The sequence below is a fragment of the Fukomys damarensis genome, unplaced genomic scaffold (assembly GCF_012274545.1).
Source record: "Fukomys damarensis isolate Sample0158 unplaced genomic scaffold, DMR_v1.0_HiC HiC_scaffold_30, whole genome shotgun sequence".
NCBI lineage: Eukaryota > Metazoa > Chordata > Mammalia > Rodentia > Bathyergidae > Fukomys > Fukomys damarensis.
The window spans coordinates 33,237,774-33,245,775 of NW_022900942.1; the positions used below are offsets into that span (position 1 = coordinate 33,237,774).

The following is an 8,002-nucleotide window of genomic DNA, read 5'->3' on the forward strand; positions in this document are numbered from 1 at the left end:
AGATTAAGAGTCAAGTCAAGTAATCTCTGATGACGCCCTGAAGATACAACTTGGGCTCTTTTTAGGCCCTGGCTTGGTCACTTTGAATTGAGTCTTCAAAGAAAAGATGCTAGAGGGCCGGGGATTTGGCTCAGTGGTTCTGCTGCCTGCCTCACAAGCGCAAGGACCCGAGTTTGATCCCTGGTACCAAAAAAAAAAAAAAAAAAAAAAAAAAAAAAAAAAGAAAGAAAGAAAGAAAAGAAAAGATGCTAGAGTAAGATAATGTGACAATGAGAAGAGGTGAGTCTGATGCCCAAGCAGATTGTTACTCTCACACATTTTTCATACAAATGAACAAGTAAGCAAACCTACCAGATCAAAACACCCACAGAAACAGGAACAGGTCAGTTCTAAACAGAATGAGCTCCCACACTATACACACCATCAGAATAGCCTGAAGAACTTATTTATACATATTCCCAGACTCTACATGCAACTTAGAAATTAAACTTTGAAGAGATGTGGCCTACAAATCAGTATGTTTACTGAAATCCTCAGTGAAGCCACCAGCATTGTCTTTGGGCCAAACTTGAAAATGATTCCTGTAGTTTCTTAGTCCTGTCTAACTTAAGCTAGCCACATCATCATTGATGCAATTTATTTTTATGGCAGAAGGCTGTGTCCAAACTTCATCACAAAAGGAGGCATGAAATTGTGGCTAAGTTGTTACAAGTCAAATTACCTTCTGTACAAAAAATAAATACATAAAGTTATATCTTAAAACACATGTACTGATATTATAACCCTTACTAATGTACATAGTTGATAAAATCTAAACGAATGTCATATGAAATCACTAATGCTTGGGCAGCAGACCTCAGCAGGGCTATTTCAACATTTCCTGAGCTCACTATTTCAAAAGTATCTTTATTCTCTGATGAATAGCAACATGGCTATTATTTTTTTAATGAAGTCTATATGTCTTTTATAATTTTCCAGTGTTGGTCTTTTTTCTGATACCCCCCCCAGAGAAATACAAATCAAGCTGAGTTTTCTGTAATAATTTTTCAAATATTTGAAGACTACAGCCATGAGGTCATTCATCCTCTTTAACTAGCCTGCTTCCTCATAAGTGTTTACCCATTATCGTCAAGCTATCCCTTACCAATCTTGAATTACATTTAGCTTGAATATTGGGCTTTCCAAATGTTTTATCTTTTAGAATCATTTGCAATATTGATTTTCTTATCTATGGGTATTAGTCAGGATTGTCTAGGCTGTGTTAACTCTATAACTCTGAAAACTCACTGACTTAATAAAACTAAGTCTATTTATTTTTCACCCTATTTATTCAAAAGGCCAGAAAGAGGTTCTATCTATGCCATATAATCACTCTAAAGACAGAGGCTTCAATAAACTTCAATACATTGTAGCTGCACCACCGAAGTTATAAATTCTTCACCACTGCATGAGAGAGCACTAGAATCACAAGGGAAAACTAGAAAGTCTCATATAATTTCATCATGTGTTGCTCTCAACTCACTGGAAGGAAATAGATGTATGAAGTAATAGAAACGGTTTGAGTAATGGAGAATGAACATTAATAAGTGAACATGCAATGATGATTCTCCTTCCAAAATTTTTTCAATTGAGTTAAAATAAACATATTTTCTAGATAGATTTATAAGACACTGCTTAATATTTTGAAAAAGACAGAAATTTGAGAAGTACTTCTTTTTGTTTTTTTGTACTGGAAATTGAACTGGCGTCCTTGCTCTTGGGAGGCAGGTAGTGGAACCACTGAGCTAAATCCCTGGCCAGAGAAGTACTTCTTTATCTTGGCTTGGGTTCATTTGAAGATATTCTATACTGATAATATGCTAAATAATGAAAGAGAGGCCCAGATAAAATAATCTAGGATTTACAGACTTCCCTTTTTTCAATTTAACTGCAAAGTTCACACATTACTGTATCATACAGAGCAGCTCCTATGACCTCTGGGGTAAGCAACACAAGCATCAACACCAGCCAAGCAGAAAGTTACTGCTAGCCCTCATGAGCAGAAAACACTAAGTATATTCATTTGTAAATGGAAGTGTGAAGGTCACCTAGACACTTCTGTACCTAGGACCACTGGGCCACACTTTTCTCTAGGCAGGGCCTTAAGAATTTGCATGAAACATTATCATGGTCACCATCAATTCTATGGGATCTACAGCATCTATGATAGTAATATGATTCCCAGAGGCTAGAGCTGAGAGAATCCTTAGATGTAGACCAGTTTCACTCTTTACTTCCAAACTATTAGGTATTTACATATACAGTTTGTTGCAAACAATGTCAGAGAAGTGGGATTATACAAAAAATGAGACAATGGGATAGATATCTACTGTTCTTATCATTCTCCTCTCTCTTTAACAGATAATGTGATAAAACACTAGGTAATTCCGTACCACTCTGTCTTTTCTCATTCTGTTTTTGCTGTCTTCAAAACTTCCCCAACACTATTCCCTGTGAGATGAGATTCTACTTACCTCAAAAGATTAATTTCTATCTGGCCACTATCTTTCTGTATTTGTCATCTTATTGCCCCTACATCCTTTAGTATATTAAGGGCTTATACCTGTACAAAACTAAAGAAGGGAAAAACATTTTATAAGTGTCTGAGCAGGCACAAAACTGGTCTCAATACATCTCACAAGCTAATTCTTCATGGTAAGTTTTCATTTTTAATTTCATAGCCATGGTGAGACCAGGAGAAATTTTCTATCCCTATGAGGACTAGATACCTGGACAGCAGTAGAATACTCTTTCTATACAGAGAGACAAGCAAACAAGAGAAACATATCACAAATGTCCACAAGATCTCTGTAGGGTCTCTCACTGAGGAAAGTCTCACATGATAAGATGAATTTTAGATTATTTTTGGTACAAAACATTCTAAGTGGAATATATACTCTAAATTCTTTCCAATAATTTTGTCTTGAGTATTTAGAAGTGACATTTACACTTTCCCTATTCTCAACCAGAAACTTCTAGAGAATAAAAATTCCTAAAAATATCTCTTGGTCAGTCTTCACATAGAGAAATCAAATGCTAGTAATAATATATCCTGCACTGAATTATTAATAACTGGCAACAATTTATACTTCTAGAACTGATACTTGAAAGAAGTTTAAATTTATAAAATAATTCAAAGCAACTTCTTATCACCTTAAGAGGTATTCCCGAGATAACTAAGGAATGAATGTGGCAGAGTCAGCCATCTTGGGCTCCAGACCCCTCCTTACATACAGCCCAAAAAGCAGAATCCAGAATTCATAGATCAGCTACAGGGCTATTCCTACACTGTTATTTCTAAAATATGGCAGAAATGTATACTTTCTCTCATAATTTTTCCAAACACTTTTTCAAAAGAGCTGTTTACATGTGTCGACTTCCTCTTTTCCCACAAGTCTATTTTTATGAAACATATAAATAATAATAGCTTTAAATTATATCAGCCAGGGTTTTGTTTGTTTGCTTGTTTGTTTCCTTGCTTTTTAAGATTCAGTGGACCAGAGATTCAGCTCAGTGGCTTTGCTGCCTCCCTGGCAAGCACAAGGACTCAAGTTCAATCCCCAGTTTAAAAAAAAAAATTCAATGAAGATCTACAGCAAAATTTATAAGTCTAAAAAAAAATCTGTTTCATGTAACAGAATTTTAAGGAACAAGCAGTGTTATACAATAATTCATTGTATTTACTTTCTATCACCTATGTTATAGAAAATAGCCATTTAAGATATAATAAGTAGATATTTTAAATCTATAATGGTGATTCCATTTAGATGTGGGAGCATGATATTCAGAGACACACTTTTCCAAACATAAAAATCCTTTAACTTGCTGTCATTATATAATCCCACAATTAGATATAAAGAGATAATGACAATAAAAATGAAATTGACAACCAGAAAGTCTCTATATTTTCTGAAGATCTCCAAATCAAACATTATTCACTGGCCTCCCCAAAGCTTTCTCCTCAAACTTACTAAGTAAAGAAAAACACATCCTTACATTAGTGTAAATGCAAAAATACAGACTTGGTGGAGTCCAAACAAAGGAGTATGTGGGTAATAGGAACATGAAATTACCAGGTATCTTTAAGGAATAGTGACCACATCAATACACCTGGACCATAAGGTGAAAAGGAGAATATAAGAGATGAAGTTGGTCTTAATTTGGTCCAGCATAAAGTGAATATCTTTAATTCATCATTTCTAATGTTGTAAAGTACAGCCCAAACTGGAAGTTGCTTACTGTTTCCAATCCAGTGGATATCTTGACCTATGTGGCTTAGAAGAAAAGTTGTTTTCCAAAAAAACTATTTTATTGAAAGTGGTTGCAACCTGAATTCAGCCTGCTTCCTTACCTGATGGAGGAAATGCTGAGAGTTTGCCCACTAAGCTGTCAAGAATGGACCCTCTGAAAGCATGAAGATTCTAGTGAGCCTGTGTAGAGTGAAGTGAATGTTTCTGGTGCCTCCCTGAAGAATCTGCACCCCGAGTTAGGAAATAATGGGAATGACAATCAATGGAAACAGGGTCACAAAAAGTGGTTGATAAAACTTACTAAGCAATCAAACTAACAGACGACACATCCTGTGCCACTGGACTATCTGTTGCAGATTTGGCAAAAATATAATAAAGAGTCTTACTCCTAAGTGAAATAAATAAGCCACATGTGTATAAATACCAAATAGTTTATCTGGTGTGAAAAATTATAATGGTACATAAGATCCTAATAATATAATTGACAATGTGAAATAGGAAGAAAAGGGCTAAAGGTGTGGGGGAAGTGGGTAGCATAGGGGAGGGGAAATAAGGGGAAATTTAAAAATATGAGAAAATGAAAAAATGGAAATAAAGTATTTGCAAATAGGGAAGGGAGGAGAGGGTGAAGAGAGGGCAGGGACAAGAGGAAAAAATGAGAACCAAGACCTGTCACTTAAAGGTACAAGATCCCAATGATGAATGTAACTGTACTGTATACCTAAAATGTACCAATAAACTCAAAGAGAGGGGAAAAAAAAGAGTCTTAGAGTCCATCCAATTCTACCATGACTAAGGGTCTCTATGGAATAAAGGATGATGTTTTTCCTTAGTGTTCCTTGTGTCTTGGGACAGAATAGGATCTCAGATGTTGTGAAGGTTACTTCAACTCCCAAGGAAGTGGCTCATTTGAAGATGGGCATAGACACCCTGTGGGAGATCCAAAAGGAGCTGCAATTTCCATGTCCTCTGGCATCACCCCACTTCACTGTCTGGCTGCAAGAGTACTCATTTGGAGGTTGGGGATGTTGTCGTTTTGATCTGATCTGTAATTGAAGCAGTCATATTAAGAGGGCCTGGGAAAAACATTAATTTCCCAAAATCAGAGCTAGAAAGGGTTCACAAAACCCTACAGTTCTATCTTGATGCCAGATGGTACTTGTGTATCCCTAAGCTGGTTATTATAAAGTAGCCCCACCGTCTCTGAGATACCATGGTCAGTGGTGCACAAGATCTACTTGCCCTTCAAACCAGATGTATGTTACTATCATATAACTTCATCAACCAAGCCTAGACTTTTTTTCCCAGTTAGTCACAGGCTGGGATCCGGTGTATAAATCCAATATTTCATATCTTGTGCAAAACTGTTTTAAAGGACTTTATTTTGTAATAAATAAATATATATATATATATATATATATGCAATGTATATTGCTATATAAAAAGGTACCTGTGAACAATGCAACCAACTGTCATACCAACTACAACACCAAGTAAACCATCATGAACAATGACTACTCTGTTAATTAAAAAAATAAAAAGAAAGGCTGGAGAATTTGACAAGAACTTTGTCATGGAGGATTTGAGATACTGTATAAAAGTACATGGACTACATCACAAAATGATCAAAGAATCCATGGAAGAGTTTTAATGGGGGAACAGGATAATAGTGTTATACTTTAGTTTTAAGAGCTAGCTGTTTATGGTGTTCATAAATTGTTAAAGTACCTGATTGGTATAATATCGCTTTTATAAGTAAACATATATGTTCTATAAATAAAGATGTACATATGGTTTATACACATGTGAAATTATAAAATTTAAAATAAACTCAAGATTTCCCATCATAGAATAGGAAATGGAGTTAAGAGAAAGGACTTTAACTTTATATTATTTGAGTTTCCAAAATAAACATTCCTGCTTTTCAAATTAAAAGGAGAGTTCATTCTAGCGGCAGTGTCAATGTACAAAACTGGAGTTGAAACCTGCTTGGAAAATGTCCTGTGAAATTCCTCATCCTCGGGATCCACTCAATTTCAGGAACAAGCAGAGAGCTGAAAAAACAAAAAATCAAATAGTAAAGTGACAGCAGCATAGAACCCTTGAAAGACCTCTCAAATGTCTTTACTAAGTGGTAAAAATCTTAAAGCCCACCTTCCTGAGGAGTTAAGACATGCAACCTTTCAGGGTGTGTTGAAGGAAGAGCTGATGTGAAGCAACTGATTAAAATCAAATTAGACAAAACACTGAGCAACGTAAGCAATGAAATGTCTCCCTAAGTGAAGTAGCAAAGAAGTCGCACCTGAACAGCCTGAGCTTCAAGTGCACAAAATGTGAGAGTATCTATCTCACCATGTTCAACAGCCACTGGGCAAAGCTTGGGAGGGACAAAAAAGAACCAGAGACAAAAGCCCAAGGCCTCTTTCCCAGGAAAAGACTCCATTGTAAAACTAGGCATTTTGGAATTTGATGTACCGTTGAAGAATACAAACTCTGTTGAAAGCAAGTATGATCTCAAGGTTCATTCTGAGGAGCAGGCCACCATGCAAGTTTCAGGAATAAAATATTCAAGAAAAGACAGGATAAAATGTGTAACTGATAAGTAAATGATGTGGGAAGCCAGCCAAGAAATAGGTGTTAATTCAAGGCTGCTACAGCGAAGCTCCAGTGCAGATGGACAGGAAGTGCAGCAGAATCTGGTGAAAGACTCCTGGGCCATGTTCCAGTCCTACGAACAGCTGTACCCACGGAAGCTCGGCAGGAACCTGTCCAGTGACCCGGCACATGCTCTCCTTGTGACTCTGGGCACTTCTTGTCATTTCCTCCCCAGAATTGCTTGCTGGAAATAACTCAGGATCACTGGTAAGGACCGCCCTGAGACTGGTTCCTATTAGGTTGTGTATTTTGTGGATCCTGTTTAATAAAAATTACGTGATAGCTCTCTGGCTGGGCACACGTAAGAAATGGATGGTGTTTGTCGGGGAATCTATATGGTATTTGATCTTCTAAGTTGTGAAGCACATTTATAATTATTTTCAGAAGGCTTGTGCCCAACATATTTTAAAATGCTGATTGCCCTTTGGAGGGGGTACTGCCCCTCATTTGAGGACTTGATTATTTAAGTGAGTTTGTAAATACATTTTTATTTCTAAGCTACATCAGTAAAATTTATTTTTTTGGACACTGTGAATATCAAATTATATTCTTAAATATTTTGTACCTAATTGTAAAGTGTTTTTCAGAAGTCTTGTTTTATACTTGTTACACTAAACATGATTTTTGGATAATATCATAGCATTACTTTTCATATTATAAATAAACATTTATGTTTTACTCACAAAAAAAGAGGCTGCTGCAATATAATTGTTTAAAGATAGGTAATGACAGTCTCAACCAGTGATGGCGAACTTTACATGACACCAAACAGCCATCTTCAGCTCCTGTCCATAGGTTTGCCACCACTGACTCTAAACAGTGGCATCATGGAAAGGAAGAGGAGGTAGATGTAAGCCATGTTAAGGAAGCAAATGAAGGAATGTAGTCACATAGACAAAACAGCAGAAGTGGTTAATTCGACTTCCAAATTTCTAGCTGGAGTGTTTCAGCCACCAGCATAGAAAACATAGCATAAAGCACAGAATTTCTAGAAAGATATGTCTTCAGGTTTGGAAATGTTAACTTAGAGATATCCATAGGGCATCCAAGAAGTACTG

General features: G+C 36.3%; 1 pseudogene; it reads left to right on the forward strand.

The window, feature by feature from the left end:
- Positions 1-269: 269 nt before the first annotated feature.
- Positions 270-5,345, forward strand: LOC104872790 (annotated as a pseudogene).
- The last annotated feature ends 2,657 nt before the right edge of the window (positions 5,346-8,002 follow it).